The sequence below is a fragment of the Strix uralensis genome, chromosome 4 (assembly GCF_047716275.1).
Source record: "Strix uralensis isolate ZFMK-TIS-50842 chromosome 4, bStrUra1, whole genome shotgun sequence".
In the NCBI taxonomy this organism is placed as follows: Eukaryota; Metazoa; Chordata; class Aves; order Strigiformes; family Strigidae; genus Strix; species Strix uralensis.
Genome location: NC_133975.1, coordinates 110,279,242 through 110,297,660, shown reverse-complemented (window position 1 = coordinate 110,297,660; position 18,419 = coordinate 110,279,242). Strand labels below are relative to the sequence as shown.

Sequence of the window (18,419 nt, the reverse complement as noted above, 5' to 3'; positions counted from 1 at the left end):
TTTCCAGTATACCTGGAATACACTTACATAATTTATAGTCAATGAATAGTCTGAAGAATAATCAAGAACAAATGATAAACTTTTCCCATAGCTGCTGTTTAAGAACAGTTCAATAGAAAAGAAATAAACAAATTAAAATGATTTACTAATTCTGTTTTCTGTTTCATAATGTGAAGTATCTGATCACAATAATTATATTTGATTTACACAGACAAAAATCACCTTAAGATTTATCAAGCTTCTGGAACTTGCATACAAGAAATAAAAATAGTTGTAGAAATTCTTAAAACTTCTATCCTGAGTCAAAATGTTAAGATTTTTTACCCCCCCACCCCATCCCACTGGGGGTGTGTGTGTGAGTGACTGCGTGGTTGCTTAGCTGATGGCTGGGGTTAAACCACGACACAAGGTAAAAGTAATAATAATAGAAGTAAAAAACAATTTCACAAAAATATTCCACTAATAAAATTAGAAAAATAGGAGAAAAGTTTTGCTCTTACATATGAAGCACTACTAACTCTTCATACGGATTATAGTTCTTGACTATCCATTTAACAGCCCTCTATTTTAATGTTAAGCAAAGCCATAATTACACCTCAGAAGCCAGGAGTTCCTCACTTCCATTTGTGCATTTAAGTCAGAATTGCAGCATAGCTGATTTATTTCTTTGAATGTTAAATACAGTTAGAGATAGACTAGTACCGAGGAGTTACATCAAAATTCAAATAAAACTGTTTATAATTGTTGTTCTCTTTCCACTGCACATATGTACAATAGAATCTGGCCTATGACTTACAAAAGTCAGTTTTCAGTGTATAAGGAGGTTAAACTGAAATCTTTGATAGGCATTTCATTTCTTACATGTGACCATTTTCAAACATTTAAAATTAGTGAATATCAGAAGTACCTAGCATCTAGAAACATCAAGGGATTTTCCATTTGAGAGCTACAGGCAATCTGTGTGTACATGTAACTGCCACAGCCTCTGCCTACTTGCAGTTGACTGTTTCATTTCTATTAGTCTTGTGTTAGAGCAAAAAAAAAATCCAGGGGAAAATGTAGGAGACGTATACATCCACTTCAATCAACCTATTCATCTGATAACTAGCACTAAGAGTGTGCACTATGTAGCCAAAATACTATTAGAGTGAGAACTTACAGACATAGTTGTGACAGAGTACGCGGAAATCTAAGGATAAATCATTTCTATTGCTCTCTGCCTTACTGGGTAAATAACGTGGAAGCTTTATTTCTCATTGCTGATGAATCCTGACTCAATGCTGATGTTCTTACAATAGCCTGAAGGCATATGTAATATATTATCTAACACCTTACACTAAACACATTTATAAAAAGCACTGGCCTTTTAAAAAGATTTTTACAACTGCATTTAGCTACAAGCCTGTCAAGAGTTTGGGGTCTGTTGTGGGCTTCTTGGGTGTTGGTTTGTTTCCCAAGCATGAGACTGTTCATCAAGACAGGGCAGCAGCAGAAAGGTGTCCTTCCTATCTGTCACCTGTGAGAGATTGGTGGGAGGGAGCATTCCTTCTCTGAACAACACTGACCATGACTACTTCTCCCTGTCATTCTCTGGTACCCTATACCAAGCCCAGATCAGGCTAAACAGCCATGTCTATCACCTGAGTTCTCAGAGCAGAAAAAAAAACCAGAACAGTGCGCTAAATGAAGAAGCTAAACGCTTAGCTGCAGTGTTGCAGAGATGGGCACAACTGCATGAGGACTCTGATGGTAGATTTAACTGGCATAGTCAGACCTTGTTCATTTGCTAGATGTTGGCAGAAGTGGCTGGACACTTTGGGTGTTCACTTCTTAGGTCTTCTTCATGTACAGCCCAGTAGATTAATATGAAATTAAATCAACAGTGACTTATATTGGTAAACTGGTCAGGGTGATGGAAAAGTGAAACACATTCCTTTCAGCCTTTTCTGACAGAACAGTACCAGAAGAAATGGTAAAAATAGATTCTAAAGTGACTGGACAGATTAATGGAATAAAAACGCATCTGGGCATACAAAATACAGATTCTCACGTTCAGAAAGTGCATGAACCACAAACTATTATTGGGAGAGTATTCCAGGACAGTGTCACTGCATGTTTGTCTTACTCATATACTCTTCATGGGGCATACTTTACTGGTCACAGCTGCAGGCAGGAGACTGGGACAGATGGAGCTTTGGCATGATCCCCCACAGCCACTCCTCTGTACTTATATATGCAACCAACTGGGCACAGGGAGCTCTGTAAGCATTGCAAGGTTCAGTGTTAAAGAACTCTTATCCCAGTTCATTCTTAATTAATCCTATGAAATGTACAGGTGGTGGGTGTTAAACATTTCTAAACAGACACACTGTAATGATTACTTGTGGGAGTTTTCCTTTTTTCCCCTTTCTGGTTTTCCTCCATCTTAACAGCAGCAGTTTTGCAGAGCTTTGACATCAATTCCAGTAAACTGAGCCTTTTATTTGCTGTCTTCCTTCCCCTCCTCTGATTTCACCTATGCTTTCTTTTCATTAAGGTTCATACCATATATAAATATGACCTTCATATTATATGTAAATGTTGTGTTTCAGCAAAATCTAATATAACTTCAACTGTGACTACGCATAATAGATATGTTATGAGGATTTAGTAAGAAGGTAGTACAGACTGCAGTGATCAGGCACAGGGCTGGTCAAACATACTGACCAGCCCCATTTCTTATGTAAACAACCCCTTTTACACCTGTTTCTATTTTTTCTTCCTTTGTTCCCTGTGATTCCCTTCCCCTGCACATTGCCTCATCAGTATGCATAATTCCACCAATCCCCCGACCTAATCCAGGCCCCCAGGTCTGCATCCTTATCAGTTGCGAAGTCCAGGTTGGTGTCTCTTTGAAGTGATGCCTGCAGTTTCTTGATAGCCCATCAGTTAGTGTGACTGACCAGGTTGGTTTCTTGTTATTTTGCCATTCTTGTCATTCTTGTTTCTCTGTGAGCTCTGTATCTCTGGATGCTTTATTTATTGCCTCCCTTTTCCTTAGTATTCCATTTGACAAAGTCATTGATCAGATAATCTTAGGAGAGCAGACACACTCTTTCCACAAACTCTTACAGGTAACTTGTGTGATTGCTCTGCATAATATAACAACACAGAATGATTTTTAAAATACTTTTAAACTTTGCATGTCTGAATCCCTCAAACAAAAAAGAACCCCTGGTTTTCAAGCTCCTTTATTTCACCAAGCAATTACACCCCCCATTCCCCCCCCCCTCCCCAAAAATACATATTGTAATGCAAATGGATACATTTGCCTAGCTATAAATATTAAACCGTTCACTTAAGCTATTTATTCCAATGTCTATTAGATTATTTCAACATTCATGCTGCATTAGATTTCCTAAATCTGCTTTGGGAAGAAAGCTATATAAAGTATGCAGCACTTAGTTTAAAGTACCAATTATTATATACACTAGATTTTATCCCAGAGTCTTACACTTTTTCTTTACACTTGATGATTTCAGTGCATAACAGCCTACTAAAGAACTCCACCTCACATACAATTTGGAAAACTAGTCTCTTCTCTTGGATGAATTCAAGGCTTGATGGTTCTTCCCCTTTACTATCTCTTGGACTTTGAATCTACTCCTTGGATCTCGATGGTTGCATCATCCCTTCTCACAGACCACTGCTGTGACCAGGCTCGCAGAAATCGTCTGTAACAAGGGACCTGACCTCATGCTCCAGTAAACAGCAGAGAAGGAAACCCTTCTCGCTCAATTGCAGCCTGTCCGCAGTAATCTCTGCAGCCACTTCAAAGCCCTAAATAAGGAAGCAAAAAGCATCTAGTTGACCATGCCAGCACTGAGAGGGCATTATCTTTTAGCAGGAGTTGAAGGCAAATAGTCAGTGAAAAACCCAAGTGAAACCAACATTCTCCTCAAATATGAACAGTTTCACATTTTTATATTAATATATAAATATATGTCTAACCATATATGCATGATTTTAAAAACATCCTCAGGAGTATCTGTGATATTACTTCAGTAAGATATATTAGGGAAGTAAATATATATTTTACATACTTAGTCTCTTCATTTTAAAACATTATTTAAATGTCTCTCTACAAAGCATAATAAATGGGGACCATCCAAAGAATTTCAGATTAAAATTACATGAGTTATAATTTGAATCATGGCAACAATATCTACAAGTATTTTAATGAACTATTCTCCACAAAGACAGGGAAAAGAAATTGACCATATGTGAAACAAAGTAAGAAATTTTACATATTAATTTCATCTTTCTGAGAAAGTTATAACAATGACCTTTCAGCTTTTATATAGGAGAATAACTATGACAGCTAAGATAATGACCAGGTAAACAACTATTAACTTCTGGTTTTTTATATTCAACTAAACCCAACACAAACTAAACAAATTTAAAAATATTACTTTAAAAAAATTATTCTGAAATAAATGCACTGTAGTCTTTCAGTGGTGCAAAAATAGCTATAAAAAGGCATTTCACATAACGAAATGCATGCTGAGCTTACCAGAAGACGATTACCACCTAGTGTCTAATGCTAGTATTACCAACATGGTAGGAGCGAGGGAAAGACAAGCACAGCAAGCTAACTCTAAAAGTAGAAAATCACTTCTGAATTTGCTAGAAGACTACATAGCTACTTTCCCACAATTAACCAGCAGTCCAAAAGAATAACACAAAGCATATGTCAAAACTTGCCTAACCCTAAGAAATTAAAGAAATACTAGAGCGTTTCAAAATGAAAGCGTGCAGGTCGGCATTTGGACAATGCTTTATTGAAAGTAAGTTCTTGGTGCGTTATAACATATCCTCTTCCTACGTACTGAGGTGCATATGGACACTGTCAGACTGACAGGCAAGAATTCAGTTTGGTTACTTGCTAACATATCACAAACAGAAAACACCAATCCATAATGCTGGAGCTTATTCTTGCTCAATTTGTGATCACCCACTGCTTCTTGCTGAATTTGAGTAAAAAATGAAGACTTTACAGGAGACACTGGCTCTACTGAATGTTGCCTTCCATTTACCAGCAAAACAGCTAATTACCAGCAAACCAGCTAGTGTCTTTAATAGATTTTCAGAACTGTTAGTGCTGAAGAAAGTATGCCATTTAAATACCTACAAGGCAGAGGTATTTAACCCTAAACAGCTGAGATACAGAGAACTGCAAAAAAAAAGGTAAGGAAGGATCCTGTGAGGAACATCACTAATACAGAGAACTGCTGAAAGACACTGGCTGAGAAGGTAAAAACAAAATCAGTACCACTAAAATCTAAAGAAAAAACAAATACAAAAATAGTGGCTTAATGTTTTGCTTAGCATACATTTCAATGCTAAAGAAAGGTGGCCATACAAAATGCAAATAGCAAGAAGTATTTCTAGGGGGTCAGAATAAGATGATCACAATGAAGGTAACACTTAAATATGCATTTGTAAATTTCTGTGGAAGATTTAATTAAAATAATACCCTTACAATGACACAGTTGTATAGCCCAAGAAATGGCAAGAGATAAGTCCTAATTTTAAAGTTGCATTTTAAATATGTGACTCAGTAAAATCCTGAACTGGATATGTCACTAAATCACTTGCCCTCTGTTTTCCAAATTTGTTTTTCAAATACAAAATATTCTCTCAGAAAAAGCAGCAAAGGCCAATATAGTTTAAAGAATCTAAAGGAAAATATTGGGATTTAAATGGTGACAAGTCACACTTCAACTTACAACAAATTAAAACTGTTTTTTCTAAATATCATACACAACTGCCCTGCATAGTGGTAAGGTCTTTTTAAAGCCTTTCTGTTTAACATTTGAAGGATACAAATTATTTTCTCCATTGATGTTTGCCTTGATGTATAAACATTAAGACTATTATAGGTCAACTGTTTTAAATATTTTCTCCTTATTCAAGGCAAAATTGAATAGACACTAAAGTGAAAAGCCGCCAAATTACTAAGTGAAATATTGAACTAAAAAAAACCCACCTCTAAAAATAAGTAACTTTTTTGTTTTGGGAAATATGTTTCCAAGCCCTACAAACATACCCATAAAATGAGTTCTGAACAAAACTGGGAACTACCTTTGAAATTTTCATTTCATATCAGTTTCAGATATCACTCACATTCCTCAAAGAAAATTGTTAATACACTTTGCGGTACACAGGGTACCTGCAAACCCAGTGTATAACTGCTGTTTCTCATCAAATAAAGAGAGTAGAAGTCAAATCCATGATGAGACATCACATGCAAATATCAAACACAGACATGCAGCCTATTCATTGGCCACATTTCTCACAACTGGAAGATTGTTCCTTGACCTTTGGCAATACCTGAATATTCTGTAGGTTATCATAAGAAATGCCTACACTTTAAAAAAAAAAAAAAAAAAAAGAGTTTTCATTGCAATTAGTTAATTTTCCAAACAACACTGAGTTGTTTTAATTTGTAAAAGTATTTAACTATTTCTGAAGCCAAAACGAGATTTGAGCTTTCTTAAAATAATTAATTACTTTTCTACCAAACACCATTATACTTACCAAATCCCTTAAAATATGTTATCAGTTGTCTTTCAGGTAATCATTTAAATAATTTTATGCACATGCTGCAACATAAAATGCTTCCAAAATACTGCATTTTACAAAAAAGTGTACTTTTAAAATTTCCTTTCAAACCTCATGCATGTTATTATATTTACCTACATATTTTGCTTGAAAAAGCATGGTATTACTTCTGTAATCCTGCTGTTGACATACAAAATCCTGCATGTTGACATACACTCGCTCCAAGAAACTAGTGTGTTATCCTCTCAGTTAAAGTGAAATGTTAAAGTGAAATTATTTGTTCATAACCACAATGCTGAGTCATAGAAAAAACTGTTCTAAGCGTTCTTGGAGTTATTTACAAAATATGCACTGCTTTATTGTACACACACAAAACAACCCACTGAAGTGACCAGATGAAAAACAGGCAAGAGTGACAGTATGGGACCAGAGAGACTACTGAAGATCAAAATATTATTTTTTGAACACTGGATACAATTTTCTTCATTGCTTACCAGTCATTGTATCAGTAGCATTTCTTGTACATTTGTAACATCTAAAATTCTTGTGCCATGGCACTGAAACCCAGCCAGCACTGGGAACTGTACAAGCACAACCCAGAAAGCCATTCCCATTCCCAGTAGAAGCAAGCCTTACTTGAGTATGCTTTAACTACACACATAGCTTGCTCAACAGAAAAGCAGAGGGACTGCAAGTAGTTCTTCTGTAGATGATAAGAAAAGGTTCACTTCAATGAGAAAACCACACATTGTCATAAAAGACACTGGTGATATGGCAGTAGAAACTAATTTGTATCTTTTCCTTGTCTGGGGACATGACTAGTTATGACCACCTTAATAACAAAAAAGTGTTTTACACCAGAGCTACAAGCCTCTATTTTAGAAGAGTATTTTGACAGTTGTTTAAAAGACTGATTCTGTAAGTGTTACAGCCCACTGAATCTTGAATTGCTACTGCAGTCAGTTTTCATTACATTGTTTTTTTTGACATTAAATTTCCAACCCATTACACTTCAGAAGCACACAACAGCCTTCTCCTGAATTGAGAGAGCTTACTGATATAACTAGAAAAGGAAAGAAAAAGCTTAAATATTACAAAATACTGTAACTACTAAGCAATTGTTTACAGTGTATATTGCAAAAAGTCTGTTTTCTGTTGGTATCAGTTAAGAAGTCTTTTTATGTATTTGCAAAATCAATAAATGTTTGATATTTTTCATAACATGGGTTTACAGAATCTCAAAAGAGTCTAAAAAAGGTGATTATATTTGGAAAATTGGACCATTTCAGGAAGTGGTTTAAAAAAATCTACCTTCATCATCAGCTGTGATGGAATAATTTCACATGTAGATAGACTATTGTCAAACACTGATCTGCCAAAACAGGGATGGGTTGTATGCAGTATAATCTCAGTTCCTCAAAAATTTCAAACATGCCTTTGTATTCTGCTGGGCTTAGCCCTTGCACATTCTCATGTTCACAGGAAACATATTAAAGAACCTCGAAAAAACTAACTGATATAGTTGTGAAGCTGCTAATAGTATAGCAGCTTGTTAGCCACACTTAGGCGTCTCTTAAACAGTAGCCAAAATTTTAGAGAATAGAAAAAGTATCTTGTTTTACTCAAGAATTAAAATGGTCCCATTTGCAAACGGTCCATTTTGTGGCAAACAACTTCAATTCTGTTCAAGATTCTGCAATACAGACAGTGCCCTAATACCTTATCCAAGGCAATGGGAAACAATGATACCCAGAATTTTGCAAAATCCAATGCTACCGACTCAGGCAGAAGCAATGATAACACCTACAGTAAATTCATTACAGTTTAAACCTCAACATAGATAATGAGCTGCTGACACATGCTGAAATAATACTAGTTGTCTTTTGATCTCAAGAAAGTGAGTGTGATCTGTCTGGATCCAAAGAAAGCATTATAGAGCAATTCTACAGAAATATTTTCAACTTGTTTTGAAATAAAAACAAAGGTACCAAACCATACAACAATTACCTCTAGTATATCCCCATTTGACAAAACCCAATGTTTTAAATGGCAATCTTTAAGAAGTGTTGTGTCACACAACACAGAAAGTTTGAGCTATTTTCCTCTCACAGATAAGGAGATAGAGATAAATGTAGATTGAAGACCCAGTAGAGGTAACTGAAATGAAGCCTATCACTACAACCTAGCATGTTAACTGTATAATTATGTATCATTCAGGAAAGAGTTGAACTACCTCTATGGCACAATATGAAAACTTTTCATGCTGTCTTTCAGCCACAGGTAGTAAGACAGACCATAAAGAGATTGTCTCTGCTCTGATCTCTTCTGCCTCTTACTCCTTTTATTTCTTTCTTCTATACCTTTCAGTGGATTGCTAGATTTCCCTGTTTAATGTCGTTAGCATTGCAATCTTCTATTTTTCTATAGAAATAGTGCAGATTTCTCTTCTGGTTTTGCCCCTTAGCCCTGGTATCCAAGAGAGAGTCCCATGGGTGAAAGAATATTTCATGTCTAGGTATTTTTCTGACAACTACTAATAAAAATAATACTTTCCTAAAAACACTGGCATACTTTCAGTATGATTGATTCTAAAGGTCTTATCAGTCTCAGCTCACACCTAAATGTTCTTGAAAGATCCTAATGATTTATTCTGGTTAACTAATTCTGGGCAAATCTACCTGGCAGTATGTGGTGCCTTTGCCAGCCACCCTTCCAAACAGCCCACCCCCTGGCTCCATCTGCACTAGAGGAGCACATACTCCGCATATGATAGAGGCTGTGTTTCTGAAATACCAAGCTAAGGGTCTATAAACGACTGCAAAGAAAGTTCCAACGGGACTGTGAAATTTCAGAAAACAGCAGTCTGAAGAGGTGCACTTCCTACAGAGAAAGAGAGTAAGAACAGGCTGTAATTGCTGGCTACTATTGTTTCTAAGCAGAGGACCACTAAGTGCCTATAATTGCTGCCAGCTGCTCAGCAGAGGTCAAAAAGGCAAACTGAATGTTAGTAATTATTAAGAAAGGAATATAGAACAGAATAAAGAAAAATGTTTTACCACTGGTCGTGTATATAGCACCTGCAAAAGTATGTTCAAAGGTACAGAATGACTTGCCTACAAAAAATAACTAACTAGCAGCCACCAGCCTGTGTTTCACCAGATCCTCCTTTTTGCCTTAACGGAAGATGCGCATGATGTTTGCCTTTTTCAGACATCAACCTCCCTTGGTCACCATGACCTTTCAAAGGTGATAGAGTGGCCTCACAGTGACATCGACCAGCTCCCTCATCACCCTTAGGTGCATCCCATTTGGTCCCATATATTTCTGTAAGTCCAATACACTTTAGTGTTTCTTTAGTCTATCTTCTACTGCAGGTAAGACTCCATTCCCTCAGGCTTTACTACAAGGCAAAGTGACCTGGGAGGCCTGAGAGCAGATGAAAAAAAAACCAACCAGTGCACAGAAGGCACTGAGGCCTTTTTCATATCCTTTGTCACTAGGTTCCTTGCCTCCCTGAGCAGTGGGTCAACAGTTTCCTTGGTTTTCCTTTTGCTGACCATGCACTTTCAGAAGTCCCTTTTGTTACCCTTCACATCCCTTGCTAGTTTCAGCTCCAGCTGAACTTTGGCTCTCCTAATTTGATACCTGTGTATAAGACTATTCATATCCTGTGCCTGGGTATCTGCTTTTGGTCGATGTTCAGGACAGGATCTTGGGTGAGATGGAGCTTTCTTTATGACCCAGTACAATAATTATCAAGTTTTTATGCTCCAGGACATTCCAAAGAGTTAGTACACACACTTGTCCCCCAGGAACTAATGAAGTAAGCTGCTTTCAACTCAGACCCATTAGTCACAAAGGAAATGCCCACCAAAATAGTTTAAAAGACTTCATGTTTAAAAATGCAGTTTTCTCCTTACCCATTTAATTAGGGAGTTTCCACAAATGGTAATATAAACTAGGACTATATGAAATATAATTTTCCTGCAGAACTTCTCTGAGTGGTGAAATTCCTCTCCCTTCCTCCACAAGGATTGATGCAATTCGGGCAAAGGGGAAGTCTCTGTCACAACAAGAGAGGTGAACAGAGGTTTAAAAAATGAAACTTTAACATAGCTATTTGAAACATAATTCTATTCCTTCTTGGTAAGTAAATTCAGTTAAAAGAAAAAAAATTATTCAAGGACTTCTTCAGAAGCTATCTCCATTACAATGTTTTGTCATACCTGAACACGCCTGCATGCATTCAACCAAGGCTGTGGCAGTCCTGATGGCAATTTTGAAATTCATGTAGCCCAGAAGAAAAGGTTTTCTCCTGATATAATTCTGAACACATTTATCTATACTGATTGCAAAATCACAACTCTGAGCAACATTACATTTTTTCTGGTGGTCAGGAAGAAAATTTGTACCATAGATTCATAAGAGGAGAATCTTCACCCTTTCCAACAAAATTATGTCTTCTTTTTCTACCTAGCCTTTCTTTTTTGCCATATGCATACGATTACAGCATTTTTTCAACTTTTTTGTGTTAATTTTCTTGATTTCTGTATGAGTCAGACATACGGATTAAAAAGTTGTTGCAGCCCAGAGGCCATTCTCCCAGACTGTGAAAATGTTTCAGTAGATCCTATTCGCACAACAGACCACTTGAACCATGTCCCTTTAAATAAATCTTTGTATGTTTATTTGGAGTAAGGAGGGAATTTGATTGGAATCTGACTAGCTGAGCAGTGACTATAGATCAGCACGATTTAGTTAATAATTTTCTTTACATTTTGAATGTAAATTAAGAAATTTCCTGCTATTCCATTTGAACAAAAAAGTAACATCTGGTTTTATGAGACAAAGAAAGTCTGAGATCATATGTGACAGAAAGGAAACAGGCTTTAAAAATCTCAGAGGTCTTATAAACAGCCAGAGATACTTTAAAATTCAAAAAGATCTTTGAAACCTAATTTTTTTGTACATATGACAAACATTAAAGAAACATTCATCACAATACATTAAGATTCACCAAAGGTCTTTAAGAAATAAAATTATACAGGAAGTTACTTCAAAACTGCTCGAATTTCTACTGAAAACACACAGAAACAGTAATTTTGGTTTCATATTTGATTAGCTTAAATGTCTTTCATTTATAAATTACAATAGTGACAGAGCTCTACCTTAGGAAAAACACAACCTTGTTCCAGAAATGTGCATATATTATATATATTATATGCACAGCTTTCTACTGTCCTACAGATACCCATGTTTGTCTGTGTCTATCTGCAGTCCTACATTACTTGTAGAGGCAAGAACAATCTATGTCCTGTCCTTGTACAATGCCCACAGTTGTAGGGGTTTGGTCCACAAATGACAGTAATACAGACAATGAATGAAATAATGAATGTAATTTGGTTGATTTTTCCTATTTGAGGAATGTAAGGAATGAGCTGGTGTTGACTTGTGATGATGACAATGAGGGTTAAACACAGGTAAGTATGAGAAGCGCAACTGGTATGCAAATGGATGTTCAAAACGTAACCTCTTAGAGGGGATCCAGAACGGTACTAAAAATCCAGTGGCAGCCTTTCAAAGACTTTTCTTCTGCCCGTCAGATTTTCTAAAATCATCCGTGAAGGATGAGAGAAACTAACAAATGCTGGTATAGAAACCTGTTCAGCATCCATGATATTTTTATTAACAGTAACAAAAGCTATGGTGTATCAGCTGGTATTTCAGACTGTACAACACTTCGGGTCTAGAATCTTAGATAAATTGCCAAAGACAGTGCACATGGTACTGCAATACTGTGATAAGGCTGATAATATACAAGTAAATAGATTTAAGTTTTTAGAACACATTCAGAAGTTTTTAAGGTAATACGTTTATTTGTATCTTTACTTGGACCTTCCTTAAGAAATAGTTTTCACTGTTACTTTCCAGCATGTATAAATATTTATGTAAGGATTTTACATATTAAAAATAAGTTTATGCAATTATCTCCTCCCAAGGGAGACATTTCAATATACAAGGAAAATTTAGTTCTTCCTTAGGGGGGAAAAAAAAAAGTCTAATTCATTTCCAAGATTGTGACAGTTTGTATAATACACCTCAAATAAATTATTGGTTAAAAATAGGAAACAAAGGAGAAGAGTAAATGAGGTTCCCCAGGGATCCGGGTAAGAACTTAGGCTGTTTAATATACATTCATAAATGACCTGGAAAAAGGGGGTGAACAGTAAGATAACAATGTTTACTCATGCTAGGAAGTTATTAAGGTAGTAATGCTAAGAGCTGACTGAAGAATTTCAGAAGGCTCTTATAGGACTGAGTGGCTAGAAAACAAAATGGTAAATGAAATCTGGTGCCAATCGATGTAAGGGGGGAAACCTTACATAGATACATTTATTAAAAATTACAGTTTCTGAGCTCTTCATTTTCACTCAGGAGTAGATTTTGGCACTGTGTTAGATCTTGGCATTAGTTCCATGAAAATATGGAGTGCTTAGGAACAGTCAAAAAAAACCCCAAACCAAACAAATCAAATATTAGAAAATACTGGTAAAGGAATAGATAATGTACTTTTGCCACTGTATCAAATTTAGGGTTTGTCTGTACCTTGAATACTTTGTAGAGCACTGGTATTGTCACTTGGAGTAGAATATTTACTTAGAAATGTAAGAAATACAAAGAAAGCAAGAAGGATGATCAAATGTATGCAATGGTTTCCACAAAAGATACTGGGTAGCCCAGAACCCTTCAATCTGTCTGAGAAATGGCTGAATTGAGACATAATAGAGGTCTACACATCAGGAAAGGCAGAAGATGGGATTGACTGTTTGCTCCTTCTTCAAAAACAAGAACAAAATGACATATATATGAAGCTAGAGGGAGACAAGTTCAGGAAGTTAAAAAAACCCCACACAAACCCACCAAAACCAGAAGAGAAGTGCTTCTTCATGCAACAGGAAGTGGACCTGTGAAATTCCTTGTCAAAAGACATTGTGGATATAAGCTCAAGGCAAAACTAGATGTGCAACTGAAAGAGAGATCCACTGGTAATTAAAAAATGGGAAAAAAAATATATTCATGAACAGTCCCAGGAAATTCCTTCAGCTGAAAATGGTGAGAAGCTGGAAAAATATTAAGGGAGTATCACATGTGCTTGGCCTGTTCTTACCCTTCCAGTCTGTCTGTGGTCCCTCTCAGATATAAAGTACTTGGCAAAATGGGTTCTTCATGTCAATCTGCACAATTATGTTCTTAATGTCACTGCTGTAGCCTAATAAAATCATTGTTTCTTATTTAGATGAAGACTCACTTCACTTCTATACCTCAGTTAAATCTGTTGAATTAAGTGGTGGAATTTTTGCTAATTCCATTCTTCAGCAGCTAGAAATAATTCAATGGTTTTTCAGGAAAAAAACTCCATCTCTTCCTGACCTCCCCACATGCATCATTTTACATCTAGGAACACCAATTCTATGTGTAGTACCTAGTCAGCACTGATAATGATGCATTTTGGAACAGCACATTTCAGGAAAGTTGTGGATTAGTTGGAAAGAATCCAAAGAAAAGCATCAGGAAGAGAGTGAAGCAGTGGAAAAGACTGCTGAGGGGAACTTGTGAAGACTTCCTCTCTGAAAGCTTTAAAAGACAAAATATCTTTCAGAAACAACATGAAAATAGTTGATTCTGCATAGGGACAAGAAGAACATCTAACTCATGAATTCCCTTATTGTTAAAGGTTAGGAGGATATTAGGTGAATGTATAATATTCACTTCTCTTACACTTTTCTCTCAGCATCTGCTCATGGACTCTACCAGAAACAGGATAGTGGACTAGGTGGACGTTTGGTCTGACCAAGTACAATCATTCCTCTTCTCTTAACAGGATTCCCTTCTGAGGTACTTTTTGATAATATTTTTCCATGGGTTAATGATATCATAGGCTACTTCTAAAATAATACAGTTACAAGAGGAAGGTGGACCAGGAAATGAGAAAATCTAGGGAGAGAGAAAAAGGAAAAATGCAATCAACTCTTACATGAAAATGCCTTTCAGCGACAATGTCATTATGCTGATCTTCTGTTTTTGCAGTGATGGGAACAGTTACCTTTGCAAGATGACAAAAGTACTCCAAAGTTAGGAAGATTTGAAAGTTTCAGCAAACTTGGTCCTGCACTGATTATTAGATCTTTATGTGAAAGGTTCTGTTTTAAAATAAGTATTAAATATTTATTTTAAATGATAGATAATATAAATAAATGACTGATGCTCAACTCTAGAAATGGTTCTTAAATAATGGCGCCATCTTGTTTTTATTAAGATGATAAGAGAAATCTTTCAGCTGAAGAGCTGTTTGCACTACAACAGTCTGAGAGAGAAAGAAGGCAAGGGGAATAAATTGCTTATGATCCTTATATGAACACAGACATTGCCAGATTCAACAAAAAAGGAAAACAGACTTTTTGATGAGACCGATGAAGGTGCTGAATTACAAAATTCAAACAGAGAACAAATTCTGTGAGAACTGTAAATAATGAAGATGACAAGTCACAGATAAACAGAGAGCTGGAACATTTGGTGAATTGAGTAAAGCAGACAATGTGCATTGAAATAGATGAGCAGAAAAAAAATGTTTGTAAGAACAATAAAACACAAATTTTTCTTACAGGTTGGGCAGGTTGGAATGACTTAAAGAGTTATGCTCAATGGATAACTGATTTGAGCTCTATGACCAAAAATGTTTAATAAAGCATATGGGTAGTTCAATTCTAATGCTTATAGTTTAGGGAGGAGGTCGAAATGCTGGAGACAGTTCAGAAAGGAATCACAGGTTTAAATAAAGTATTGAAAAATATGCCTTACAGTGAATCATAACTTGATCAATTTATCAAAATAAAAAGGAGCAATTTGATCATGTTAACTGTGAGAATGTGGGGCTCTTTCATCTGACATGTAAGGACCCCACAAAATCTAGTGGAATAAAGCTACAAATCACCCAGATTTCACCTTGGGAGAGAAAGGATTTATCCCAACCATTTACTCCAGGATAGTTCTGGCACTTTTCTTATGGATCAGAGGATCAAAAATAGAAGCCTGAATTTGTTGGAGTCAATGCAGAGAGTGGCAATTCACTACAGAGTGGAAATTCAAAGTGCATGAATTCAATGCCTAAATACACTTCCCTACTTTGTACTGCACAGCAGTAGTCACAAACACAGACAAAAAATAAGGATGATTGAGCATTTGAACAAATTGTTAATAGTTGTATGGGATTCTTTTTAATATTATTTTTTTAAATACTATTTTTAAACCAGCAATATATGATTTGCTTACCCCAAAAAAATAAAAAAGGAGAAGGAGCTCTACTTAACTGTACCTGTTGGGAAGTTTTATGCTTTTTATCATCCAGAATGTCAGACTAGATGTTCCCATGAGCCCTCTTGGCCTTAAAATCTGTGCTTCTACAAGTTACTAAGAAGGGAAAACAAATGAAGTTCACAAAGAAGCACCTAGCATTTTATTATAATGTATTTTACCATGTGACTGCTCAGATGGTGAGTTTTACTTAAACAGTTGTTAGAAAGCAAACACGCTCTTTTTGCTACAGTTAAATGGCAGATCATAAGCCATTCAGAATCCAAATGTTTTTTTGCAATGTAATTAAGATTACATCTTACTGAAATCTTATGAGGCCAGTTTCTAAAAGATGCGGGCAAGAAGCCACGTTATCAACCTTTATGAAGCTAAAACAGTAAACTTTAGGTTTTAGTCTCCCTGCAACGTATCTGTGTGATTCCGGCTCAGTCTAAGGGCAATTAGTCTCACTCAAAGGGAACAATAAGATTTTTGTCTTTTCAGCTACCAATAATAGCTGGTGGCAGGCTATTGAGGAGAAATAGCAAGATATAAAAATGGCATATATTGATGGCAGCTCACTCATCAAGATCACAGCATATTTATGTGCAGTTTACTACAACACCCAGATTAAAAGAAACTGGGAACAGCCTAAACAAAGAGCAGCCTACACCCAGACTATTCGATGTCATAGTTCCAAGTAAAGGTCCTTTGATAAATTCCCTGTATTCTGAAAATTAAGTTTATTACCACCTTTTTTTTCTCCTTGCTTAAACCTGCTATCAATCCATAAACCAGCTTTCTTTCCTATCTCTAACAGCTAATTTGTCTCAAGCCTTTCCTAAGGTCCTTGCTGATTTTCTTTGAAAATGCGAGTTCGAAAATCAATGCATTCACATGTTTCTGATTCCTTCAAAGAATTAGCATATATATTTGTGAGGTGAGCTTTTCCTTTATGAAAACCAGATTGATTCCTTCCTATTTTTCACAGTCTTCCAAAGAAGACAGACCTACCAGCATTTAGTTCCCAAGGTATTCCCTAAAGCACTTTTTTTAAAGAATTATGTTATACTTGCGACCTTCCATTCCTCTGTCACCATGGCTGATTTAAATGGTAAATTACATACAACAGTAGGTAATGCAGAAATTTGTATTTTAATGTCTTTGGAACTCTTACACAAGTATTATCTGGCTCAGGGAATTTAATTCTATTTGATTTTCCAATTTGTTTCAAACAAGCTTCATACTGACTTCAGTTTGATAGAAGTTGTTCAGACCTACCCTCTTTTGTGTTTAAAGACTATACTGAGTTTTTATGATATTACAAGTTTCTCTTCAAAATATCTTTGTACCGTGTTACTTCAAGTTTCCAAAGATTTCCTCATTTAGACATGACTTCCATTTTCTGAAGGATGCCCTAATAGCTTCCATCAGTTGTCTGTTTAACGATGTCAGTGTTTTTCCTGTTCTTTTAGACTCTCGGTACTTCATCATTAAAATAGGGATAATAATTATGTGCTTATGTTGCGAGGTTATTTATGAAGATGTATTTATGAGGCTCCATACTTAATTCTGAATTAATTAAGTCTATAAAAAGATCCTGATAGAATTCCCTGAAGTCAGAATATCTCTCAATTTCAGATAATTCCTAACACTAAGATTTGGAGGTAATTATTTTAAATCAGTTTAATTTATTTTCACTATAAAGTAGAGATATCCTCTTCAGTTTTACTTGTAGCTTCTGTGAACTCAAAATGCTCTAAACTACTTATTAAACATATAAAAAATATAGTTGCCAATGATGTGGTTATTACAGGTTAAACTGTTAAGTGCTTATGTGTTTTGTTCTCCCGTTCAAAAAAAACAGTTTTATTGTAAGTATTTATGAATATTAAACATGACATTGCTAGTTCTAAATATCACATTGTAAATGTGTAAAATCTGTTACACTGTTTCCACATCTCTTTTATCAAAAGCTGACAACTGCATGGGGAACTAAACAGACCAACTGATTCACTACACCTTGTTATCCTGGTATCCACGTGCTCACCCTTACCAACATAGTAAACATGATGTATGTCAGGGCTCCTTGCCCCTGAAGGGTGAGCTACCTTGGATTGTTCAAAAAGCAGTATCCAACCTACAGCTAATATCCTGGAGCAGATGCAGAATTGTAGCTTCATACCTCATATAAAGAGCATGTTAGTAAAGACTGTACTGTTTTTGTGTCTATTTATCTGTCAGTTCCACTGCCCCCCCCCCCCCCCCCTTAATTCCCTCTTGTCCAATTTCAACCAAATTTGATTATGGTGATATGAAAATAGCACCTGTGTACGGAATAGAAACATGATTAGTATCCCTTCTGAAAAAAAAAAAAAAAAGAAAAGAAAAAAGGAAAAAGAGCAGGGAGGGCTCAGCTCTTCCTTATCCCTTCTGTGGGGAACAATCATTCAGCACTCACACAG

At 36.0% G+C, this 18,419-nt stretch overlaps 1 protein-coding gene across 3 annotated transcripts in view; it reads right to left on the bottom strand.

The window, feature by feature from the left end:
- Positions 1 to 18,419, bottom strand: part of TSHR (thyroid stimulating hormone receptor) — a 68,615-nt gene that overhangs the window by 45,781 nt on the left and 4,415 nt on the right. The gene's annotated exons all lie outside the window — the stretch shown is intronic.